General features: G+C 49.7%; 1 long non-coding RNA gene and 1 pseudogene across 2 annotated transcripts in view; one reads left to right on the forward strand and one right to left on the reverse strand.

Moving 5' to 3' along the window:
* LOC144149166 (uncharacterized) overlaps positions 1-27,401 on the forward strand; it is a 153,364-nt gene that overhangs the window by 64,288 nt on the left and 61,675 nt on the right. The gene's annotated exons all lie outside the window — the stretch shown is intronic.
* Positions 9,665-11,050, reverse strand: LOC144149718 (uncharacterized; annotated as a pseudogene).

Below are 27,401 nucleotides of genomic sequence, written 5' to 3' on the forward strand. Positions count from 1 at the left end.
TACATTCCTCCTGATCATGCACTTTTCGAGCTCTGATTTCGAGGCGCTGGTCGACCAGCTGCCCTAACCGTATATAATAACAGGCGACCTTAATGCGCACAACTCTCTTTGGGGCTCCTCCAGAACGGATGCCCGAGGTCGCCTGATAGAGAAGTTTCTTACATCCTCCGGAGCATGCCTCTTCAACAAAAAACAGCCTACATACCATAACTTAGGACACAATACATACTCTTATCTTGACTTGGCGATTGGTTCCGCAGTTCTCTTTCCATGTCTTGAGTGGGGTGTGGGCACAGACCCATATGGTAGTGACCATTTCCCCACTTCATTAACGTATACAGTCTAGTCCACTTATAACGATATCCAAGTGCCAAGAAAATCCCATCGTTATAACCGATAATCGTTATAAGCGGGTCGAGAAAAAAAAAGCCACAAGAGAGATCAAAACATTTTATTAGCATGCAAGTGAGGTAGGGCAACTACTCGTTTGCAGAAAAGCCATAGTCAGTCAGCTTTGACTGCTTCACGCGAAGCTGACGCACATCTTCTTCGAGAGCATCTAATTGCTCTCGAAAACGGATGATTGTGGAGACGGTCGATTGTGAGAGCCCGTACTTGGCCATGAGGGCGGACACTTTTTGGCCATTTGCGTGGTCTTTGAAAATTCTCTTCTTCACTTCTAGAGTGATTGCCGTGTGCTTTCTTTTCTGCTGCGACGGCGCGCAACTTTGCGAAGGAAGCGCCGCAGGTGAATTGGCCATGGCGTCCGAACGTTCAGTCCGACTCCGCAGTGAAACTGGTGAAACGTTGAACGAAGGCAGATGCGGAGAAAAAAAAGCACTCAGTTCGGCGCGCAGAAAAGGGGAGGGAAACTTCCAAGCTGCGAGCAGTGCAAACCGAACTGGCCGAACCAGCCGAACTGGCCGAACGTTGGTTCGGCCGGACGCGCGGACGAGGCCAAAGCAGCGGCTCCGGGAGGGGAGTCGGGAAGAAAAGCTGCTCCTCCTCTCGCTTGGCGCAGTCGACTCGTTTTCTAAGGGGTGGACGGGATGCAAGGCGCGTCGCGTGCTGTCGGCGCCGGCGGCAGCTCGCATTTTCGGCTCGCGCGGTAAGCGGATTCAATCGCTATATCCGATATCGCGCCTCGGGAGCATCGTAATAAGCGGGTTATTTTACCATAGAAAGCATACAAAATTGGACGGTTCAATCGTTGTACATCGTTATATCCGATATATCGTTATAAGCGGTATCGTTATAAGTGGATTCGACTGTATAGGTATAGGCCCGAGCAGTCCATCTTCCCATAAAAGGTTTAATGAATCACAAGCAAACTGGAGCACATTCACACAAACATCTCAACTACACCACACATCCATAAAACACCTACACGTGGAGGAACCCGCCCAACTCGTCACGGCGCACATCCTCGACGCCCCCCGCACGGGGCACCTTGACTATTCATGGTGATGGTGAGCAGCGACACCGCGGACCCCGAGCTCCCAACATAAGCCGTGTCCAACCGTGGCGAGGTGTTTAAAGGTGAAGGGTAGAAACCTCTAACGGTGGCCGTCGGAGCCTTAGTCAAGCTCCGGCCGATGGGCTCCGTGCCTGTCTACCAGGCAGGGAGCTCCGGGACCTCTTTGACTACCAGGGTAAGGTCAAAGAAGAAAGTACCCCCGTCTCCCTGCTTTTATACTATGCCGTATGGTATTATCTAAAACCCCCCCCCCAACCGTGATCGGCCCCCTAAAAGGGGCCGCACTGAAGTATAGTTTCCTCCATTGCCATCTTTGACATTTCCTGAACCAGATCATTACTCTCGATTTCTTGTCATGGAGTCCCTCAATCCAACCCACCCTCTAGCATCTCAGTCAGTCTTCTTGATCGCCAAGTATCTTGAAGCAATAATAGGAAAATCGTATAAGTGCAAAAAACAAAGGTCTGGTGAACTCCTAATCGAAATAAATGACAAGCAGCAGTCTGCAAAGCTTCTAGCTCAGACTAGACTGGCTGATCTCGACATCAGGGTCACCAGTGTTGCGTAGTTGCCACTCCGGAATTGGAATGATTCCGGTTTCATTCCACCTTTTCGAGATGCTGGAATGGAATGGAAATCGAATGAGAACAATGCTTGGAGGAATGGAATGGGGATGGAATTAAGGGCCTTATGCTCGGAATGGAATGGAAATGGAGGCAGGGTTTTTACTGCGGCGTCACCATTGCTGGTGCCTTCCGGCTGCTTAATTAGTTTGTCTGTGGCGACGACTGCGTCGGTATATCTCAAAGGGAAGCACCGGCGACAAAAGCGAGAACGCGTACTTGGCATTTCGAGTAACTGACTCCACGCAGCGCGTATGCAACTGAACTTGGAGCGGCGCAAGCTCGTCGGGCCAGTGGCACCGTTAGGTCGGCTCTTCGGGCTTCGGTATGCTTTTTGAGGCGTAGCTTTCGCTGGAGAACCGTCCGTGGCGCGTGGCAGGCGCCGTGTGGCCAGGCCAGAGGCGGGGAATTTCACTGATTGTACGACACATTCTTGAAACTCAAATTCTCAATTCCATCATTTATACCGATTCTTTGAGTGTTGTTCGCGCACTGTCATCGCACAAGCCCCCCAAAAACCACATAGTTAATCTTGTATTCAACACTATCATGTCCGTGTATGCACAAAACCATGAGCTGGTCCTCTGCTGGGTCCCAGGACACGCAGGGATCGCTGGGAATGAGTTGGCAGACGAGAGGGCCACTGCTGCTGCACTCCGAAGCACAGTAGACATAACAACACTACCTTACACAGACCTCAAGCCACACATAAGACAACACCTGCGCAGAACATGGCAAACACACTGGGACGAACAGACAGACAACAAACTACATGTAATAAAGCCACACTTGGGACGGTACACATCTGACTCACACAACAGACACACGGAAGTCGCCTTGGGTAGGCTACGGATAGGGCACACGCATGCAACTCACTCGGATCTGCTGACGGGATCTCCTAGGCCCCAGTGCAGCAGGTGCGGAGAGGCCCTATCCGTAGTACACATACTAATAACATGCAAGGCACTTCACACAACACGACACAAACACTTCAGAGAACTCTACAGACAACATATCCCCCTACATCCATCGCTGTTTCTTGGTGATGATGCCATGGTTTCTGTGAAACGTGTCTTTGAGTATTTGTCAGACATTAAGTTTTTAAACCTCATTTCTTATCATGCATAATCAAAACTGGCCCTATACACCAGCCATGCTCATTCTCGTTTTGTGATTGTACTTCTATACACCAGCCATGCTCATTCTCGTTTTGTGATTGTACTTTTGTTTTTGCTAAATTTACTTAGTGTTTTACCCCTCATATATGACTATTGTTTTGGCGCTCTTTGCCCCAGTTGGCCTTGCGCCATAAACATACAACCATCATCATCAATATCATCGAGAATCAGGGGGGAGGGGGGGGGTTACGAACGGCACGCATCCGAAGCCGCGGTGTTTACGGCGCCAACCTGTCGACCGTCTGTCCGTGTGTTGCAGCGGCCGCGGGGCTCCAGTAAACCAATGCCAAGGCAGCAAAATGAAAATTGTGGGTTAGGGATTTGCGTGCCGGGCACCCGCCAAAAGCGTAAGAAGCGAGCTTCGAATACGTTACTGAGCTTTCTACCTCCACGCTCTGCTACGGAGGCTACGATAGTGAGCAGATGGGATATACAATTACATCAGACAATGCAGAACACAGCTGTCGACAGGCGTTTGTTTCTAACAGTTCTGGCTCCAGTAGCACCCTTTTTGCAAGTGCTTTGACGGCTCTCATGAATGCGACACCGTGTTTTGCTTCGATCTGAATGTGCGGCCCTCTCCTCCAATTGTGCCAAACTTGTTCGTGCTTTTGTTGCTGTGTTTCTGTGTACGTGGCCGTTGCGCCTGGGTACAAACGTACCTGATTACTGAAGCCTTAATCGTCGGCTCCAAAGTTGGATCATCGGCACTATTCAGGAAGGGAGGTCACATTTAAAAATTTTGATCAGGTCCTTGATCATATGGTTGCGCATTCATGGAAACAAACTGCCTCACCATATTTCTTTACTTTGACAGGGCCCCCGTCACGATATGGTTCTGTCACTTTAAATGAGGGTGTCATAAATAATGTCCTGTATTGGACGTATGGAGCTGCGATAGTGCCAGGTCAATAAACAATCGTAATGGAGGTCAACGTGGAAGCGGTGGCGACTTTCCTAGAGTGAATGCAAAACCTCTAAATGGTGTTCTGTGACTCTGCCCTCCAGTCTCTAGCGTTGTAGTGTAGCGAAAGGGCTCAATGCTGTAGATTCACTTAAAATTATTCAATTAGGCATTTCGAATGTACCTGTGAGCAAGCTCCGCGTGACATGCCTGTGAGTTATCCACATCATACTAATTACGCTGGTATGACGGTACGCAAAGCAGACAGCAAGATAGCACACCCCAGACTGTGCAGTAGAACGAAAAGAGCCGACATCAATGTAATAGCTCCTTCATCTCGCGTAGCGCAAGAACAAACCATTAAAGCATGCTACCATGCAAATACTACAATAAGTAGTGGGATCCCGCTACCTATGAAAATGGCGCCCGGAACCACCGGTTACGGAATTTTCGGTGAAATCACTTGAAAGCAGCATGTGAATGCAAAAGGTAGTGGGAAAGATATATGGCGCGTTCGTAGAACTACATGCGCTGGAATTCATAGCGCTGTGGGCACTGCGCCATATACCTCCAGTTGCGGTGAGAAAGTTCGTGGCTCAATTCTGGCGCAGCCGCGTCAATGGAACTTTTTCTTTTTCTTTCATTTCCGTAACGGATGTGACGCCGGTGATATCTTAGTGTGCCCTAGCATAGAACACAAAAAGCGCTAATTAACCAAATGCCCGTTGCCGCTGAGCAGACGATGCTTCCCTTCGCCTGAAGTGCGAAAAAAAAGCCATCCAATCGCAACATTTATGTTTCGTGAGGCACGTGGGAGAATCGATGACGTACTTGCGGAAGATGGCGGAGCGCGCAAAAAAAAAAAAACATGCAGGAAAGGGTGGGAACGCGGCAACAAACTTTGCAACAAAAGTGTGATCTTTCCGCACGTAAAAAGGTTATACTTGGCGCAGATGACCTTGAACACAACCATTGCGTAGTTCATTTAGTGTGCTCAAAACGCCTTTCAGGACCCCTTTAAGGCTAAAGCCAATGTCCCATCAAACGCGAAAAGTAACCGTCGTCATCAACACAAATGGTTTCAAAATGACCATTCGTGTAAAAAAAGGACATTTGGGATTATGTGGGATATGAACTCGCGGGTCGCCACAGTAGGACGAAGGTGCACAATGATTCCCGCTCTAAACTGTCACCCTACCACACTGGAAAAAAACTTGCCTGAAGTGTGCCGCGTGAAAGGTGAATGTGATGGCACATGGGCAGAACAGGTGCAGGCGGAAGAGATCCGACTGCGGGGAAGCTGCCGCGTGAATTGCGGCCATCTGCAGCAGGAGTTATTTGCATCCAAAAAAAGAAAAAAACGAAAGCGAAGAGAAAGAGAGAGACAGAATAAACTTTATTTCGAGGAATATCAGTGATGATGCATCTTGAAAGTGATGCTGTTGGTTAGATCGCGTTGATGGCTGTCAGCGTGAACTGTTCAGCGACCTGGGCTGCTGGGCAGCCCTGGCCACCAAGCGGGCCTGTAAGTGCGGGTCCAAGCTGCGCAGCGCGGCCTCCCACCGTTCCTCGGAGGGTATTTCGGGAAAGGGTTTTTTTGGGCAAGCCCACATGACATGGGATAGTGTGGCATTACCGCCACATAAGCAGCAGGCTGAAGTAGGGTAAAGAGTTGGGTGGTTGTGCGTCAGGACGGCGGGATTTGGAAAGGTGCCTGTCTGAAGTAGTAGCCACGTGCTATAGAATTGTCTAAAGTTACGTCCACCGCACGATAGGTCAAGCGGTAGAGGCGGTAGTGCATAGTTATGTCGTGAAAAGAGACCAGGCGATCCCGCGCGGATCGCGCCTCGTGGAAGGGATAGAGGCTGAGCCCAGCCCGCGGATCGTGAGTCCTCGGGCGTGTTCGTGGGCCGCCTCGTTCCCTTCGAGGCCAGAATGCACGGGCGTCCAGGTCAGAAGAACTGGTTGTCGTATAGGGTCCGGCAGAGCTTCCTGTCAATATTTTGAGTGCTGGCTGTGAAATGCGTTCGGTCGAGAAACTCTGAAGTGCAGTTTTAGAATCAGAATGATTATGCTGGGAGTGGGGTCAAGTATTACAGCTATCTAAATCTGAGTTTCTTTTACTACCGTCGCCGGCTTAACCCATTAGGGACCAAGAAAAATCTACCCAACCAATTTCATTTATGTTTGGCGTACAAGGTCTGCGATGCACAGGAAGAAGATTCCTTGAGTTTCAAGAACATCCATTTATTCGTTCACAAGTTACAGTGGTGTACTTTCAATAGTACGGTGGGACTTCCACATAGCAGAATGGACATTTGCTCGATATTTCTACTTTGAGGCATGAAACTTGTTGAAGCATCCGTGTTTCAAAGAAAGTGTAATTTGGCACTTTGCACATTCCCACATGGACCTCTTGTGGCAACACCGGCAGCGCAATTGCTTTTCCAACTTGTTGGGGAAGTGCCCTCCTTTGTCAAAAACAATGTCACTCACGATGGAAGCTGGCCGCCTACGGATGGTATGGTCTTTTGTACCAAGGCGGAGATAGTACCGTGTGACATTTCGTAGAAATGCAAGGAGGTCAACGGGCTCATCGGCAGTCAACTGATGAATTTTCCAAGAATTCACCATGGCCACATTCAGCATCTGTGTAAACAAAGGCCACCACCACTTTTTGCCGCGAATGCGAACTCTATAGTTGTTTGCGGCTTGGTCTAAGAGGTCTACCCCTCCCATACTGCAGTTATAGCTGTGGAACAGTTTTGGTTGTTGCACATTCACTTTCTCCCATGTTGAAGATGACCACCGCTTTACAAAGCACGTGGGTAGAATGCTGTCGTAGTTGGTAGCCATTGTTACCACACTACTGTCCTTCCACTTCACAAGAAGAACCTCACCCACAGGGTCAAAACAATGAAAAAATTGTCCTCTCTGTTCTTTCTCCATTTCTTTCTTACTTGGAAGAGGGCACTTCATTTGCCGGTTCTCACGAAGGGTTCCTGTAGCCCTAAATCCCTTATTACGCAGTGCAACAAGGAGACTGTGACTTGTAAAGAAATTATCAAAAAAGACAATATGGTCACTGGGGTTCGAAGTTGCCTCAAGCAGAGAAAGAACAACACGACTTCCTAGAGGATTGTTATCTGTGCTTGCCGATTTTCCGCAGTAGGTATCAAAAGCATAACAATACCCGTCATCACTGCACATCATCCAATTCTTGTACCCGAAACGAATGGGCTTGCCACGCATGAATTGTTTGCAAGGATGGTGCCCAAAGTACTTTACCATAGACTCATAGATAGAAAGGTTTCGGTGAAAGATTCCATGCTTCTGAAATCGCTCATTTTGAAGGTTCATGAGAGGACGCACTTTGTACATTCGATCAGTGGATCCCCCGATCAAGTCATTATCAGCTAGGTGCAAGAATCGTTTGATCTCGTAAAACCCATTTTGACTCATGCACTTGGCGACGTATGGCACTCCAACATCTTCGTCAACGCACCAGTAAAGCTTCTGTCGCGGAAGACTGTGGTAACCAGACAGCAAAAGGATACCGATGAACCTTTTCAGATCATCTAAACTGAGGGAAAACCCATGCTCGTTTTTCTGTTTTGCGTAGTTGCCAGTCTGTATTATGATGTGTGTAAGTACTTGATCATCAAAGATGGTACTGAAGATTTGACTGGGTGAATAACCTCCATACAGAGCTCTCAACTCAGCTTTGCGCACTACTGCTCCGTCAGTTGAGTTCCCCCAGGTGTACTCCGGTTCTCCTTTGCTCCAGTTCACGGCAGGGACCTTTGACCGTTTTAGCGCAGGCACGCTCTTGTCAGCTTCTTCTTCCTTAGCACGCCAGTGAACTTCCAGAGTGCCTGCAAAAAGACACTTTGATGTAATGAATTTATAACGCTTGAAAGACTATTTCGCAGGAGCTACGAAGATATGACAGCTGGAGAAAGCACGCAAATCAACTGTGGCAGCGCGGCGTGAACACCACTTCGAAATTTTTCAAGCAAAATTAACAGCATACACTGCGAGGGGCGTCAAAATAGAAGAAAAAAAACATTCGCCAACACCTACACAAGCTGACACACAAAAATGACAAATTCACAGGACAAAACATTTCCACCTCTACCGGTTCACCAACCTGCGTGTATTTACAACGTCCTATTTCTCCCACTATGGCCTCACTTTATACTGTAGAATAGCACCGGCAAAAATCTAGACCTCAACACTGGTGACCCCGCGATCTCAAATATAAATCATTTAGAACGTTCAAAGTGCCTAGAAATTGCAGTATCAGTGCGAAAGAAACCATTTCTAACCAGAAACGTCATTTACGGGCGCAGACACCGTGCAGTCCTCGTCTCCTTCTTCCTCATCGGTTTCTGGTGATGGGTCCGGAGGAATTATGACGACATCAACGTCGTCTTCAGCATTCTGTGCGATATCTGCTGCAGCCTCGAGGGCTTCGCTGAGTCGGCAGAACGGTTTTGTGCCGAAGAAAACGTCCGGTTCCATCGTACTGGGTGCCTGCAATAGCGAGCGCCCTTGTGCATACACAAAAGCCCAGCGTACTATATATAGTACAGCAACATTTACATTTGCATACCACAAAAAGTATGAAAGCAATGTAACAGTCATAGAACTCAGCGTTTACTTCTACCTTTCTTGCGGGTTGATACAAAAAACTGTCGCAAATAATTGCATACTTCAGCCAGGAGAACAAAATTTCGAACCGCTCACCTCAGTGCTTGGCGGGACTGGAGTTTGTCTATATTTGACCGTAGACGTGTGCGCCCCTGAGCAGTGCGAACGCTGATACTTGATTTGGGGGTGTAAGTTATCCCCCTGGTGGTAAAATAAAGAACTACTGAAATCGGAATATTTATTTTGGAGTTTTTAAAAAATAATTTTGTAGCTGTACTTTTAAAAGTACGCCGGTCCCTAATGGGTTAAAGACCACCTCAAAAACCCAACATCGGGCTCCACATAAACCGCAAACCGATCCCAGAGGTCCCGATAATCCGAATCTTAGGACTAAGAATACAAAACAACTGAAAAAGTGACAGCTTCATAAACCTAATCAACCGAGCCGCGGACCAGACGGCCCGACTTGTCCGCAGGGTTACCAACCGCCAAGGGTCTTACCAAAGCGAAGAGCTAAAGATACAAACCCGCCGTAGCAGAACATCTGAAAATCATTAGGTTTTCGCCTTCAAACCACGAAGGCAAGGTTAAGGGCCCAGTTTAATTTTCCGGCAAGCAGGACGGCATGCGTAAAAGCGAAACATGTAATGCAAACAAGATGGGTGATTCCGCAAAGTTTAATGTAAACTTAGCACATGGGCTCATAACAGGCATTTGTTATCGTCGTTGCGATAATAGAAAAAAGGCAAAAAGAAAAACTTCCAACAACAATGCAACAAATAAATCAGTAAAAGAGCGAACAAAAACGATATCAACAACTCAACCGAAAGCAAAAGAAAACGGAACTCATAAACAGATGTGAAATGAAGAGAAACAAAGCGCCTAGGAAAAGGGCAATATTGTCCCCAAACCGGAAAAACAAACAAAACAATATACCAGAAGTGGTTTTGAGAAGCGCAAGAAAAAACAAACGTTGTAAAACACCAAGCGAAAACAAGAAGTCGAAAACACAGTTAAAGTGTAAAAATAAATGCCGTCTGGAAAGGCAGCGTCCTCGAGCAGAGTCAGCGTCTCAGAGCTGGCCGCAGTCGCGGATGACGACGACCTTCCGGGGCTCATGGGTGGTCAGCGAGGCGATGGTCGCGGCTACAGAGAAAGCCTCGACCTCCTTGACGACATCCATGCCTTCGATGACTCTGCCGAACACCACGTGCGCGCCGTCCATCCAGCTGGCAGTGGTCATGGTGATGAAGAATTGCGACCCGTTCGTGTTGGGGCCGCAGTTCGCCACGGACAGGATGCCTGGTCCCGTGTGCTGCAGCCGGAAGTCCTCGTCCTCAAAAGTTTTGCCGTAGATGGACTGGCCTCCACTGCCGTCGTGGTTCGTGAAGTCCCCGCCCTGGACCATGAGGTTTGGGAACACCCGGTGGAAAGTGGAACCTTTGTAACCGTAGCCTTTCCCCCCGGTGCACAGTGCCCGGAAGTTCTCCGCCGTCTTGGGCACCACGTCGGCGCGCAGCTCCATAACGACGCGCCCCAGGGACACCTCATTGGCCTCGACGTCAAAGAAGACCTTGGGGTTGTCCATCAGTGTGCCTGGTGGTCTGCTGAGCCTGCTGCGCCATTGTTGTGCCAGGCTCTCAGCCTTCCTCACTGTTGGAATTCGTCGTTGGGTTGTTGAGATGGCAGGATATGGCTACGTAAACAACTGCGTTCGATTGCTTCTGCTCGCTGTCTGCGCAGAGGATGGCGAGGGCTCGTGGAAGAATGTAGCGCGAGACGGAACAGCGTCGTCTCCTGCAAAAGTGCCACAGCGAGAGGAAAAGGAAAAAAGTGGCAGTGTGACGCTGCCACTTTTCGAAGCGAAAGCTGTTTTAGTGGGACCTATCGCATTCTATCGAAAAACTAATGCATTCGCCCTTATACCAGTTGCTCGACCAAGAAGCTCTGATAATGTCTCTCCGCACACGGTGCGTACGTGAAACCGGGGACCGCAAATTATCTCTCTCTCTCTCTCTCTTTGAAACGGCTTCCATTGTGTCAAAACGCTTACATGAAAATCGCAAAAAACGAACGGTATCTAAATAAAAAACACGCGTCGATCATAAAGGACCTCAATAGCATACCTTTATCTCATAAACCACGTAACGGTGTACACTTATACCATTCATAGTTGCGTTTACATAGTGCGCGAAAAATTGTCGCATGGGTTCGTTCTTCGCTTGCAGTTTGCGTGTTTGAAGGTTTGACGATCAGTTACAATCACTTTCATTGAAAGTTTGATGCATCTTTAGCTGTTGCGCTTCTCTATATTTTCGTTTGGAAGGGACGATAGTTTTTTCAATAGGGTAGTTATGCTCGATGTATGTAACCAACCTGCTACCGCCTCTCAACTTCGGTTAAGTGACACATTTTGAATACTTTTGCAGTTTTCAACCCGTATGGTAACGTCAGATTCTTTTTGCGTTCCTCAGTAATTCCATAGATCACCTGAGGCAGTTTTTACATTGAAAGATTAAAGGAATGGAATTGAACTTCCCGTCCATTCCAGGAGTGGGAATGGGCTAACTTCTGTCATTCCGAGGAATTCAAAGGAATGGAATTACGACAAGTTCCAATTCCTCGGAATGGAATTGGAATGGAATGGGGATGCCCATTCCGCAACACTGGGTCCACACCCCATTGGAGCCTTAACAGCTCGCAGGGTGTGATATCCGAAACAGATCTCCTGAACGAAACGGATGCGGATCTCCTTGCCCGCTTGAAGGATCAGGGCGTCACTGCCGTGAGACGCATCACTATCCGCAGAGACGACAGGGAGATTCCCACCAAGCACATTATCTCGACTTATGATCGCGCAGTTCTTCCACAACACATACATGCAGGTTTTATTCGTTGCTCCATCCGTCCGTACATCCCGGATCCGTGGCGCTGTTTTAAGTGCCAGCGGTTCGGGCATGGTACAAACTCTTGCCGTGGCCGAACGACGTGTGCAAAATGCGCGTTGCACGATCATCCGACTGACAACTGTCCATCCGACACCCTCTGTTGTGTGAACTGCGGCGGGCCGCATGCAGTGTACTCCCGCAAGTGTGAAAAATTCCAACTGGAAAAAAAAGATAATCACCATAAAGGTAATTGAGAACATCACCTTCCCAGAGGCGCGAAAGAGGTTCGCCTTTTTCCCCCTGGGGAGGTACGCCGACGTGGCTCGCCGGGGGGCGGAGCGGCGTCTGGTGTCCACAGGGACCCAGTTCAGCGAGTCTGACCTGGTCCCTGGTCCGCCCCCCCCCCCCCCCCCCCCTGGGGTTCAGTTCAGTTTTATTCCCAGAAGCATCTGGATGACTTCCTGGCTAAAAGCTGCTCGAGCAGCTTGACAAAGGGGCAGGAAGCCGTTACAAGGCATGGAGGACGGACCACGTAACACAGATGTAATCATAAGTAACAGAAAAACAAAAATTAAACACGATTTCAATTTAACAAAATCAGTTCTACAAATTTCATTAAAGATAATCAAAATTAGATGAAGGAAACACAGATTAGAGAAACGGGCCACGAACAGAATGAATATTTTACATTATCAATAGGTGATTCAAGCACACTGTAAATAAAAATTAAAAATATACGCTAGAAATACGTAGGAAAAAACATGATTCAGAAGACAGTGCATAAGCGATTCCAAACACACAGTAAACATACAATAGGACAGAAATACAGAAGTAAAAACCAGTTTGGTTCAGTTACAATAGGCCAGGAATACAGAAATAAAAACAAGCTAGGTTCAGTTACAATTGCAGGATGTATGTTCGAAGTTGTTTTCTACTGTACCCAGAAGTATGTTGGTGTCTATTTAGTGTCATGGGAACATTACGAGATAATGACTGAAACTTGTAATTTGTACGAAAATGTGGTATAGCCCATATATCGGTGCAGCGTGTTTTAACAGTCGATGAGTAATGTTGTAATGATGCAAGAGAGAACAGGTAATTAACGATTTGAGGTGAGGAGCAATTAAAGGTCTGTAATAATCGAAACTCATACATTTTATCAGCGCGAAGTACATTATTCACTAGAAATGCCTCTTTTGTCGTGTCGGTGCATTTAAGATTTGATATTTGTCGTATAATTCTTTTTTGTATAGTGACAATCCTATTCATTTTTCTTTTAGTTCTGGTAGCCCAAACCAGGTTGCAGTAATTTATGTGAGTAAAATAAAGCATAGTAAATTTGAAGCTTTGCTTGCTGCGGAAGAATACTACAGCGCGACAGTACCCCTGTCACTGCAGATAACTTGTTACTAAGAGAATCAATGTGAGTGTCCCAATTCAAGTTTGAAGAAAAATATACCCCTAGAATTTTGTGGTCACTGACAATTTCCCCAGGCTGATATTCATAACTAAGGTGGTAAGACGAGGAAATGTTTGTTTTTAGCACGGAATATGATGGCCTTGATTTTATTGGGATTAATTTTGAGTTTATTTATTTTGGACCACAATGATATCTTATTGAGAAGTTCATTGCATTTTAGAATTATCCGATCTAAATTAGAACCAGAGACTGTAAAAGTGGTATCGTCGGCGTAGATCATAAATTTAACTTCGGGATCAATCAGGACAATGTCATTATATAGGTATTGAATAACAGTGGACCCAGTATGCTACCCTGAGGTACACCGTGAGTAACAGGTAAAAGAGACGATTTGTGGTTGTTAATAAAAACACATTGCTGTCGGCCGCGCAGGTAAGACTCTAGCAAGGCTAAAGGGCTCCCGCGAATCCTGTATTGTTTAAGCTTTATCGTGAGAATGTCATGGTCTATTAAGTCAAAGGCCTTACTAAAATCTAAAAAAAGGCCTACTGTATATAAATTTTGTTCAATGTTTCCAAGGATGTTTTCTTTTAAAGTTAATAAAGCCAATTCTGTGGATTTTCCTGCTCGGAAGCCAAATTGAGACTCAGTTAGCACATTTTTTGCGTCGAAGAAATTTGTTAATCGTGAACATATAATTTTTTCTAACCCTTTAGAAAAAACAGGTAGAACAGAAATCGGTCTATAGTATGATGGATTGTTCTTGTCTCCCCCTTTGTAAATCACTGATACCCTTGCTTTTTTCATGGCATCGGGAAAAATTCCGTGCTCAATCGCCAAGTTAAAGATATGAGGAAGTGGGGAGGCGATGAAAGGCAAAACATACTTAACCGGTCCAATTTGAATGTTGTCAATATCCAGTGCCTTACTGTTTCACAATAGCATAAATGTATTATTTATTTCAATTTCATCTGTTCTTTGAATAAAAATACTGTCGGTAGAATTGCTAAACTGAGTGCTGATACCGGGTTGGTTATTATCAGCCATTTACATTAACAAAGTGGGTATTAAAGTAGTCTGCAAGTTCTTCGCCTGTAAGTTCACGGTTGCCTACGGTTCCCCGCACGGGGCACCTTGAGCAATCTTGGTGACGGTACTGGCGATACCGCAGACCCCGAGCCCCCAAACATAAGCTGGATCCAACCGTCGCGATGTGTTTATAGGTGGAGGGTTAGAAACCATGAACGGTGGCCGTCGGAGCCCAGGTCAAGCTCCGGCGGATGGGCTCCCTGTCTGTTCACCAGGCAGGGAGCTCCGGGACCTCTTTGACCATCAGGGTAAAGTCAAAGAAGAAAGTACCCCCGTCCCCTGCTTCTATACTATGATATATGGCATTTTCTAAACACCCCCCCAGACGTGATCGGCCCCCGAAAAGGGGCCGCACCGAAGTGTCATTCCCACCTCTTGCAACAACTGTCTTTTCAACAAACGTGAATAACTATTCTCGTTTTCATGTGATCGAGTCTGCTGACCCAACGAGACCCGTCACTTCTCTGTCGGTATTCCTGGTCTCGAAATTTCTGCAAAGCACATTAGGTGAAAAGTATGAGGCCAAAAAGCTCAGGACAGGAGAAATCCTTGTCGAACTCAACACTGAAAAACAATCCCGCACACTTCTTGCCCAAACTCGCATCCATGACCTGGACATCAGGATCACGCCCCACCGGAGCCTGAACAGCTCCCAGGGTGTGATTTCAGAGTCGGATCTCCTTTCAGAAACAGATTCCGACCTTCTTGAAAGGTTGAAGGACCAGGGCGGCACAGCCGTGCGCCGCATCACGATGCGCAGGGATGATAAGATAATCCCCACCAAGCACATTATCCTGACCTTCGACCGATCGACACTTCCGCAATATATAAATGCAGGCTACATCCGATGCTCTATTCGCCCGTACATACCGAACCCGCGCCGCTGCTTTAAGTGCCAGCGGTTCGGGCACAGCACAACCTCTTGCCGCGGCAAAACAACCTGTGCAAAATGCGCAGCGCAGGACCACCCCACCGACAATTGCAGCTCTGATAAACTGCAGGGGCCCACATGTGGCCTACTCCAGGAAGTGCGAGAAATTTCATCTTGAAAAGAAAATAATCAACGTGAAAGTGACAGAGAACATCACCTACCCAGAGGCGCGGAAGAGGGTCGCCTCTTTCCCTCTGGGGAGGTACGCCGACGCAGCTCGCCGGGGGGCCGAGCGGCGTCTGGTTTCGGCGGGGACCCAGTACCGTGAGTCGGACTTGGTCCCGCCCTCGCCCCCCCTGGGTTGCCTCAGGCAGCCCAACCCGCCTCCGCGCCGCTCGCTGAGCAAGCAGCGGCTGTGGGGGCAACCACATCTGCTCGGAGCGATGCTGCATCCTCCACTTCCGCTCCAGCGTTCCAAACCACAGGCGAGGGCGCAGACGCGATGGAGACGGAGGAACCAGCGGCAGCTCCCACCCCCACCGCACCGCCTGCGCCATCCGAGGCATTCTTTAAACCCTCGGTGGTTGTGGGTCAGTCAAAGCGCGCCCAAAAGGGTACGCGATCCAAGGGGCCTGATCAGTCAGGCACTCCGAGGACATCAGACAACGAAACGGATGTCGGACCGTTCTTGTCTGCGGTGCACCGCAAGGAACGTGTCCCGACGCCAAAGCCTCCCGACAAACCCAAAAAGACGAGAGTCACAGCCCCGAAAGACGACACATAAACATACACACTCCAGTAGCTCTCACACTAAATAATGGGAAGAGAAAACATAATTCAATGGAACTGTAGAGGCCTCCTTAAAAATCTTGACGATGTGTACGAAATACTGCACTCCAATCAGCCAAGTGTCATGTGTATACAAGAAACACATTTAAATTCCAAACATACAAACTTTTTGAATAGTTACCTGGTAATTAGGAAGGACAGGGACGGTGGTGCTACATCTTCCAGTGGTGTGGCCATCATTGCCTGAAAGTCCCTGGCGTGTCACACTATCCAATTACAGACCGTCCTTGAGGCTGTTGCCATTCGTACAATAATCTTCAATAGGCTAATAACACTATGCTCCGTTTACATTCCCCCTGATTTCCAGCTCTCGAGCTCGGAATTCGAGGGCCCTGTAGATCAGCTACCTGCACCATTTATCCTTTTAGGCGACCTCAATGCACACAATGTACTATGGGACTCTTCTCGCACGGATGCCCGAGGTCGCCTTATAGAAAAATTTCTAACATCCTCAGGAGCATGCCTATTCAATAAAAAGAAGCCTACATACCATAATATAGGACACAACACATATTCACACCTTGACTTGGCTATTGGTTCCGCAGTTCTCTTTCCATCTCTTGAGTGGGATGTTGACACTAACCCATATGGTAGTGACCACTTCCCAACCACATTAACATACATAGGTAAAGGCCCGAACAGTTCACCTTCCCTTAACAGGTTCAATGAAGCCAGAGCAAACTGGAGTACATTTACAGAGACATCCAAACTACACCACACAACCATTAGACATCTACAGGTTGAAGAAGCTTCCCAACTACTCACGGCGCACATCCTCGACGCCGCTGATAAGTCCATTCCCCCACGCCTCTGGTGCCCCGCGCAACCAGAGGAGGCCGTGGTGGAATGAGGACTGTAGGCGGGCGCGAAAGGCGCAGAACAACGCGTGGGGTATCCTTCGTCGGTATCCCACGTCGGGAAACCTCCTCTTGTTCAAAAGTGCAAAGGCGATGGGAAAACGTGAGCGCCGTGAGGCAAAACGAGAGAGTTGGCGTACCTTCTTGACATTCATTAATTCATACACGGACACACACAAAGTCTGGACACATATACGCAAGCTGAAAGGACAACAGACACACAGCCTGCCCCTGGTTAGCACAACAGGGGACACACTCGAAGACCAGGCCAACACACTTGCACAACACTTTGAACACGTGTCCAGCTCAGCACACTACACAAACACTTTCATGAAGCACAAAACGTCTGCGGAGAAGAAATCACTGCATGATAGCAACAAGTCGCACACTTCTTACAATTCTCTTTTTTCAATTCATGAGCTGAAGTCAGCCCTGGCAACATGTAAGCCTTCAGCTCCAGGTGCAGACAAAATCACATACACCATGATACAACACCTACACCCAGACACCCTTGAAACACTTCTACATCTATACAATAACATATGGCTTTCGGGGCACATTCCTCGCTCTTGGAGGGAAGCCATAGTAGTGGCTTTCCTGAAGGAAGGGAAGGACCCTTCCTCTCCTGCTAGCTATCGGCCCATCGCCCTTACAAGCTGCCTGTGTAAGCTCCTCGAGAAGATGATAAACCGTAGGCTCGTGTACTTTCTGGAGTACAACGGTCTTCTCGAGGGCTGCCAGGCAGGCTTCAGGGTGGGGCGATCTACAAATGACCAACTTGTTGCACTGGAATCCTACATAAAAGATGCATTTGTCCATAACCAGTTCTGCCTTACTGTATTTTTCGATATTGAAAAAGCTTATGATACAGCCTGGCGCTACGGCATCCTCAGGGACCTTAAGTCGTTTGGTGTCTCCGGCAACATGATGAACACTCTTTGTAGTTATTTGGCCGAACGAACCTTTCGAGTGAGGGTTGGCAGTGCACTTTCCAATGTATATTTGCAGGAAAATGGTGTGCCGCAAGGTGGAGTTCTAAGCTGCACGTTGTTTATAGTTAAGATGAACTCCCTCCGAAAGGCATTGCCGCCAACCATTTCCTGTTCCATCTATGTAGACGATGTGCAAATATCTTTTAAATCCTGTATCCTGTCAATATGCGAACGTCAAGTACAGCTGTGTTAAGAAACTTGCTGGCTGGGCGGACCTTAACGGGTTTAAACTAAACCCGGCCAAAAGTACTTGTGTTGTGTTTTCCCGCAAGCGCGGGATTAACGCGGACCCTGAGATTACGCTTAACCGTGCACCTATTCCTGTTAAACCGGAGCACAAGTTTTTAGGTGTCATATTTGACGAAAAGCTCACGTTCATCCCACACATCAAAGCACTTAAACATAAATGCCTCAAAACACTTAACATTCTCAAGGTCCTCTCCCACCAATCCTATGGTGCAGACAAAGAACTGCTTCTCCGGGTCTTTACCTCGTTAGTCGGGTCTCGATTAGACTACGGCAGTGTCGTGTATGGGTCGGCATCGAAAACACCACTAAAAAGTCTTGATCCAGTACCCCACTTGGGTCTGCGCCTTGCGTCGGGTGCCTTCCGCACTAGCCCGGCCCAGAGTCTATATGTTGAATGTAATAAGTGGTGCCTTGAGTACCAACGAACGTATGTGGACTTTCTCTGCGCTTTTAAAATTTCATCTTTGAATAACCATCCTTTTAAACCTGTTTTTAATGATACATCCACATCGCCACTGTTTGTAAATTGCCCGTCTGTTCCTTTACCGTTCTCACTTCTTTTACTGACGTCTTGCCACCCTGGCAGCTTCAACCTGTGTGTTGTGACTTGTCCTTCGTGAAAATTGATAAAACCAGGGTACCACAAACTGCTATTTTGCAGCACTTCTTGTCCCTGCAGTCTAAGTATGAATGTGCAGAGTTTTACAGTGACGCATCAAAAACAGCCCTTACTGTGTTGTGTGCGGCGCACGGACCCGATTTTAGTCTCTAAGACCCTGAACTCCAAGGCCAGCATTTTTACGGCGGAAGCCCATGGAATTTTTGCTTGTTTTAAATCACATAGTGCAACATGAAATACCCAAGTCTATCATTTTCACAGATTCACTGAGTGTTGTACATGCATTGTCATCCAACAAGTCTTCTAAAAACCATGTTCTTAATGTAGTGTATAAAACCATTATGTCAGCGTATGCATTAAATCTCGAGGTGATCATGTGTTGGGTTCCAGGCCACTCTGGGATTGCGGGAAATGAGACCGCTGATCAGATGGCCTCTGCTGCTGCACATACAAATACACCGGACATAGCAACAGTACCGTACACTGACCTCAAGCCACACATCAGACAACACCTTCGCAAAACATGGCAAGCACTCTGGAATGAACAGACAGACAACAAACTACACATAAAGCCACTCTTGGGACCATACACGACTGACACACACAACAGACACACTGAAGTTGCCCTTGCTAGGTTACGGATAGGCCACACTCATATAACACACTCCCACCTGCTCACAGGATCTCCAAGACCTCTGTGCAGCAGGTGCGGAGAGGCCCTAACCGTGATCCACATCCTCATACAATGTAAGGCACTCGACATTACACGACGCAAACACTTCCCACAACTACACACACGACATATTCCACCACACCCATCATACTTCTTAGGAGATAATGCCATGTTCTCTGTTCAGCGCACCTTTAAGTTCCTATCTGACGTTCATTTCTTACAACTCATCTCATATCACCCATAGTTTTACCCCTGGTCCTGTACACCAGCCACCTTATTTATCTTTTAACCACTCACGTTCTTCACCCTGGCCCTTTACACCAGCCGTGCTCATAGTCATTAACTGGCTCTATTCGATTTCCCTCCTCATCAAACTTTGTATTTGGCGCTCTTTGCCCATGTCGGCCTTGCGCCATTAAACTTAAACCATCATCACCACGGTTGCCTATGGTTAACTTTTGCACACCAGATCTATTGGTGTTACGACCAAGAACATCATTTATCGTCTTCCAAGCAACATCAGGGCGTTGTCGAGTGATATGCCCAAAGATGTTTTGATAATAGTTTATTTTGGAATGTCGCAATTCTGTGTTCAGGTTATTTCTAAATCTTTTAAACTGCTTTAGCGTTGTTTCCGAGCGTGTCCGCAAAAACGAGTGATAGAGGAAATTTTTGTTTTTTATCTTTTTTATGTGCTCTTGAGTCACCCAGGGCTTCCGTATCTTTTTCGATGGCTTCACCACAGTGAACGGAAAATGTCGCATGTAAATGCACACAAAAGCCTGCATAAACTCCGTGTACGCATCGTTTACATTGCTTATATTAAGCACAAATGACCAGTCATGGTTCATGACGTCTTGATTAAATGATAGTAGCCTGTCTTGGGTGACTCGCAGAACAATCAAAGGCTCAGATGGAGCATCGTTTTCCAGGCATTCGGAGTGGTAAATGAGAAAAACTGGACAATGATCGCTTAAACCCGATGCTACTGTCCCAGCACTATGGACGGTAGTTTCAATATCGGTAATAAGCAGGTCAAGCGCAGAAGAGGTAGATTGTGTGACTCTGGTTGCAGTTGAAATTAGGTTGGCAAAACCATAGGAAGAAAGCAGAGTGTTGAACTCTCGAATAGACTAATCTTGGTCCAGGATATTTAAGTTAAAATCTCCGCCACAAACAAGGTAATAGTTGTTCTTGCTTATGTAATCTAATAGCCCTTCGAAGAAATCGAAAAATTGCAGTACATTCCCAGTCAGAGGGCGATAGATAACGCAAATTGCTTGCTTTTTGCACATCACAGTGAGCACTTCATAATCATCGGTGACACTAGTAAATTCTGATACAATTTCACAGTGTTTCCGATCTGTAACATAGGCGGCAACTCCACCACCCCGTTTATTGTTCCTATTTACATAAAAATCATTACAACTCGGCAAATTTAATATTTTGGAATCGTTTTGATACCAGGTCTCCGAAAACATGATTATGCTAAAATTGAAAGAGAACTGGTCGAGAAGGAGAGCAAAAGAATCGTCTTTGTTGCTGATAGAACCTATATTAATATGAAGGACCCATTCACAGGATGAATCATAAAGCTTAACTGTGTGTGGCAAACAAAACTCGTGGTAAGTCATGGCGTACATTGCGGTTTTATGTAGAAGCGTTAACTTCTTCACTGCTCTACGCAGTCTGCAGGCGCTTCTGCACACGCTTCATTTGTTACTGGCAGCCTGCTTAGCAGAGATCTTACCGATGCTTACCGATTGGGTGCCTCAGGCATCCCAATCCGTTGCCACGCCGCTTGCTGAGGCAGCAACGGTTGTGGTGACAACCTCTTCTGTAGGGACTGGTGCCGCTCCCGCCTCTGCCTCCCCGTCCTCCACCCTGCACGGGGCACCTTGAGTATTCATGGTGACGGTATTGGCGATACGGTGGACCCCGAGCCCCCCAACATAAGCTGTGACCTACCGTGGTGATGTGTTTTTACGGTGAAGGGTAGAAGCCGTAAACGGTGGCCGTCGGAGCCTTGGTCAAGCTCCGGCCGATGGGCTCCCTGCCTGTCTACCAGGCCGGGAGCTCCGGGACCTCTTTGACTACCGGGGTAAGGTCAAAGGAGAAAGTACCCCCGTCTCCCTGCTTTCCAATGTATCATATGGCATTTTCAAAACCCCTCCTTAAACGTAATCCGCTCCCGAAAAGGGGCCGCACCGAAGTTTTCTTTTCACCCCTACCACTATCAACGTTCCGAAACATGACAACTATCCCCATTTTTTGGTCCTTGAATCAATAGACAAATCCAAACCCGTCTCCTCCCAATCTGTATTCCTCATCTCCAAGTTCCTTGAAGGAATCATTGGCAAATCTTTCGAGCCAAAAAAACTACGAACAGGCGAAGTGTTGGTTCAAGTCAAAACGCAGGAGCAAGCCACAAATGTCCTGACAAACCCGCATGGCAGGTCTGGACATCACTGTCACACCCCACTGCAGCCTCAACAGCTCGCAGGGGGTGATATCTCAGCCAGATCTGCTAAGTGAAACAGGCCGACCTTGTGGAAGGCCTGAAGGATCAGGGCGTAACGGCTGTCAGGAGAATCACCATCCGTCGCGACAATGTAGAAATACCAAGAAAGCACGTAATCTTAACATTCAGCAGTTCAAAACTTCTTGAGCACATCAATGCTGGTTCATTAGGTGTGGTGTGCGTCCGTACATACCTAAGCCGCGCCGCTGCTACAAGTGCCAGCGGTTCGGGCACGCTACGACTTCTTGCCGCGGCAAACAGACCTGCGCAAAGGCGGAGCGGCGTCTGGTGTCCACAGGGACGCAGTTCAGCGAGTCTGACCTGGTCCCTCCCCCGCCGTCGGAGCCTTGGTCAAGCTCCGGCCGATGGGCTCCCTGCCTGTCTACCAGGCAGGGAGTTCCGGGACCTCTTTGACTACCAGGGTAAGGTCAAAGGAGAAAGTACCCCCGTCTCCCTGCTTTCCAATGTATCACATGGCATTTTCCAAACCCCCCCCCAAACGTGATCGGCCCCCGAAAAGGGGCCGCACCGAAGCTACATTCCCACCCTTGCCAACAATTGCATCCCAAAAGCCAGATAACTATCCGCGATTCTTGATTGTTGAATCTCTTAACAAGTCGAATCCCATCTCCTCTCAGTCAGTGTTCCTTATCACCAAATTCCTTGAAGGCATCCTTGGCAAGTCTTTCAAAGCCAAGAAGCTGAGAACTGGCGAAGTCCCGGTCGAGGTGAACACTCACCAGCAAGCCACAAGCCTCCTTACCCAGAATCGCATGGCTGATCTTGACATCAGAGTCACACCCCACCGTAGCCTCAATAGCTCTCAGGGTGTGATCTCTGAGCCAGATCTGATAAATGAGACAGAAGCCGATCTGCTCGAAGGTCTGAAAGGCGAGGGCGTGACGGCAGTGAGGCGCATCACCATGCGGCGAGATGATAAGCAAATCATGACAAGGCATATAATCTTGACATTTGACCGTTCCACACTCCCCGAATCCATCAAAGCAGGTTTCATTCACTGTTCTGTCCGGCCTTACATCCCGAACCCGCGGCGCTGTTTCAAGTGCCAACGGTTCGGGCATGGCACCACCTCCTGTCGCGGCAAAACAACGTGTGCAAAATGTTCATCCCAAGATCATGATACAGATAACTGCCAGGCTCAACAATTAATGTGCAGCAACTGTCATGGACCTCATGCTGCGTACTCCCGCACGTGTGAAAGGTTCCAGATGGAAAAGAAAATAATAAATCTCAAAATCACTGAAAACATCACCTTCCCAGAGGCGCGGAAGAGGTTCGCCTCTTTTCCCCTGGGGAGGTACGCCGACGCAGCTCGCCGGGGGGCGGAGCGGCGTCTTGTTTCGGCGGGGACCCAGTACCGAGAGTCGGACTTGGTCCCGCCCCCGCCCCCCCCTGGGTTGCCTCTTGCAGGCCAACCCGCCTCCGCACCGCTCGCTGAGCCAGCAGCGGCTGTGGTGGCATCCACGTCCGGTGGGGATGCTGCTGCACCCACTGTTTCCTCCTCTCCACCGGCCCGAAGCACACTTCGTGAGTGTGGAAGTGAGGAAGTCTAGCAGAGCGGAGTCCGCAGGTATGGACTGCACGAAGAGCGTTGTTACGGAGTGGTAGCACTCGTCGTAAGGATCCGTTGGCAGGTCCCTCCGAACGAATGCCTCCACTCCGCAGACGATGCAGCGCGTTGGCACAAAGACGCAGTCGTTGGCCACTATGGCCGTTACGATGGGCGCCGGCACGTCCGTCCTGGTCATGTAGGTCCGCGTTGAAGTGATGCCTCCTCGCTCGGCGCAGCGGCAATTCCTGATTACGGTCGTCGCGCACTGCACGATCGGAGTTCCGCCGGACGAAGCGCAGGGCGACAGAGCAACGGGTTCGGGCCTGCGGACGGCGGAGCGGTGCTCCACCGTTACTCTGTCGCTGGTGACGCGTTCGACTGAGTGGAGCACGTCGGCGGGAGACACGATGAGTCCACCGACGTCCAGCAACTTGCAGTCGCCCAGCATCACCCGCTGGAAACGCTCGTCCGGCTCGCTCTTGATGGAAAGCAGCTGCGTGAGCGTGTCGGCCGTAACCGCGCGCGTCCCGAAAAACGGCAGCACCACTTCTCGGCAGCCCGCCGGCAGCGTGGACAGAAATATAGCCACCCGTTTAACGAACGGCGCGGCGATGGTGACTTGCCGCGGCTCGCTGCTAAACAGGTAGACGCTGCCGGCGTCCTGGAGCTTCCACTCTTTCGTGTGGATTTGGAGGCTCGTGGTCGGGGAGAGTCCGGTGGTGCAGGTATCCAATGCCGTGCAGAAAGTGACCGTCATTTCGTTAACGTGAATGGAGACGTTGGACATGTTCCTGCAGTCTATCGGCGTCAGTCGCCCGCTGCACCGGACGCTCGTCGCGAAAGTGTTCGCGTTGGGGAATTTTAACACCACCGTGGAATTGGCGTGGCGCGACCACAGTTCGAGCAACCTCGCAATTTCCGGCGTCCACTCCTTAACGACGAGGTGCAAGGCGCTGATGGTGTATTGTTCGCCTTCGACGGACACCGCAGTTGCCGTTCTCGCGGCGGCGTTGAGGTCTTCTGCGTAGTCTTCGTCGTTTCCCTGCTGCTGCGGCGCCGCCGCCTGCGCCGCCGCCTGCGCCGCTACGCGTTTGAAGCCGCCGGGGTCCATGCGCGCCGTGAGTTCGTTGGTGAGCGTGGCAGTGGGGCCGACACGTTGAACGAGGAACCACGTCGAACCCCACTGCCTGAGAACTGGCTCCGCTCCCACTGAAAAGCCAACGCTACGCAGCCTGGCCGTCTGAGTGTCGTCGTCTTCGTCTTCTTCTGCTTGCGAGGCCGCTTGCGCTTGCAAAGCAACGGGGGGCGCCGGAACAGCTCGCGCTTGCGCTTGCGCTCGCGCTTGCGCCGCTTGAACCACTTGCGAGGCGGCCTGCGAAGCGGCAAGGGCGGCGGCGGCGGCGGGGGGCACGCCGACCTCCACTTGTGCGACAACGCTCTCGATTGCGTCTCTGATGGCCTCCCACACGCCGGGCGCCGCGGGTTCTACCGCGCGCACCCGTTCAGCAGTTTGGCGGGCCCAGTCAAGTTGAAAGTAGCCTAGCATGAAGCCCAACGTACTCATGACAACTGGGTCAGGGTGCTGCACTTCGTGCCGCACTGCGGCGTGCTGCTGCACTGCGTGCGGCTGCACGGGGTCGGCGACGGAGGAGGTGCTGGACGGCATAGGCATCAGCTCTTGGAACGTTGTTTCTTCTTCTTCTTCCTGCTGGGCGAGGCGCTGCTTGCGGCGCGGTGGGCTTTTACCGTCGTCGGACGACATTGTAGAGCAGCGTAGCACACAGCAGAGCGCGAACGGGCGAGCGCACAGGTTGGTGGGCGCAGCGTAGCACAGAGCGCGAACGGGCGAGCGCACAGGTTGGTGGGCGCAGCGTAGCACACAGCAGAGCGCAATGTCCGGCGCAGCGTAGCACTGCAGAGCGCGAACGGACGAGCGCACAGGTTGGTGGGCGCAGCGTAGCACACAGCAGAGCACAATGTCCGGCGCAGCGTAGCACTGCAGAGCGCGAACGGGGGGCGTAAATGTCCGGCGCAGCGTCAGAGCGCGAACGGGCGAGCGCACAGGTTGGTGGGCGCAGCGTAGCACACAGCAGAGCGCAAATGTCCGGCGCAGCGTCAGAGCGCGAACGGGCGAGCGCACAGGTTGGTGGGCGCAGCGTAGCACACAATAGCAGAGCGCGAACGGGCGAGCGCACAGCGGTAGAAACACAGCGCGTAGAACACAGCAGCAGCGGGGTAGAAACTACACGTGGTGCGAACGGGCAAAAATCTTTTTCGTGGCGAGCGGCCGGGCCGCGGGGCGCACAATAAAAGTGAGCAGCGCGAACGGGCGAGCAAACAGGGTCGGGGCGTTCGGCGCGCGCATGGGCGAACGCCGGCCAAACCCGTTTTCACAAGGGGGGCTGGCTGCGCAAGCGCGCCGCCGGAGTGCATGCCCCCGAGCGACGAGCGCGTACGGGCATGCGCGCCGGGCTTTGAAAATCCCGCCGAGCGCGCGCGCGCGACCTCGCGTTACTGAGCCCCGCGACTTACAAAGGCTCGTGAAGGAAGTCCGAGCATAAAAATGTTCGGAGTGGGTATCCGTGACCTGAAAAGGCTCGTAGCGGGTGTACGAGCATTAATATGTTCGGAAAGGAGCTCCGCGACTTTGAAAAGCTCGGAGCGGGTATCCGAGCAATAATATGTTCGGACAGGAGCTCCGCGACTTTACAAAGCTCGGAGCGGGTATCCGCGACTTTGAAAAGCTCGGAGCGGGTATCCGAGCAATAATATGTTCGGACAGGAGCTCCGCGACTTTGAAAAGCTCGGAGCTGGTATCCGCGACCTTAAAAAGCTCGGAGCGGGTGTCCGAGCATTATTATGTTCGGAAAGGAGCTCCGCGACTTTGAAAAGCTCGGAGCTCGGAGCGGGTGTCCGAGCATTAATATGTTCGGAAAGGAGCTCCGCGACTTTGAAAAGCTCGGAGCTGGTATCCGCGACCTTAAAAAGCTCGGAGCGGGTGTCCGAGCATTATTATGTTCGGAAAGGAGCTCCGCGACTTTGAAAAGCTCGGAGCTGGTATCCGCGACCTTAAAAAGCTCGGAGCGGGTGTCCGAGCATTATTATGTTCGGAAAGGAGCTCCGCGACCTTAAAAAGCTCGGAGCGGGTGTCCGAGCATTAATATGTTCGGAAAGGAGCTCCGCGACTTTAAAAAGCTCGGAGCTGGTATCCGCGACCTGAAAAAGCTCGGAGCGGGTGTCCGAGCATTAATATGTTCGGAAAGGAGCTCCGCGACTTTGAAAAGCTCGGAGCTGGTATCCGCGACCTTAAAAATCTCGGAGCTGGTATCCGCGACCTCAAAAAGCTCGTAGAGGGTGTCCGAGCATTAATATGTTCGGAAAGGAGCTCCGCGACTTTGAAAAGCTCGGAGCTGGTATCCGCGACCTCAAAAAGCTCGTAGAGGGTGTCCGAGCATTAATATGTTCGGAAAGGAGCTCCGCGACTTTAAAAAAATTCCGCATGTGTATTGGCTCTCTCGTGGTATCCAGAGAGTAGGTTCCCGCTGCAGCGTGAGCGTTCTGTTTCCTGCCGAAAAATTTAGGCCAGATATTGTCACGAAGCCACATACGACGCAGTTGTCTTCGAGGAACACACATTTATTAGAGCGAACGTGTGCTCCCCTAACAACGGCGTCTGCTGTGCAGGCTTTTTATCTTTCGGCGCGCGTGGTTCTGGAACCATCGATTCACATCTAGCACATTGTAGATGCAAGAAGATTATTCTGGGCTGTTCACGTTAGGTCGGAATGCTCTCCCTAACAGAACAGATAACACATGCGGCACAGAAAGAAATAATGGAACATGTGCCTCCCTTGGCACAGAGATAACAGACAGGCGCAGCCGTGGGGCAAAAGCAAAACATAAATAAACGCAATGCATTGTTCGCGGCATTACCCCCCTTTAAGAGTGCATCGACCCGATGCTAA

The sequence above is a fragment of the Haemaphysalis longicornis genome, unplaced genomic scaffold (genome assembly GCF_048455015.1).
Source record: "Haemaphysalis longicornis isolate Haplotype H1 unplaced genomic scaffold, Haemaphysalis longicornis Haplotype H1 scaffold_8, whole genome shotgun sequence".
NCBI lineage: Eukaryota > Metazoa > Arthropoda > Arachnida > Ixodida > Ixodidae > Haemaphysalis > Haemaphysalis longicornis.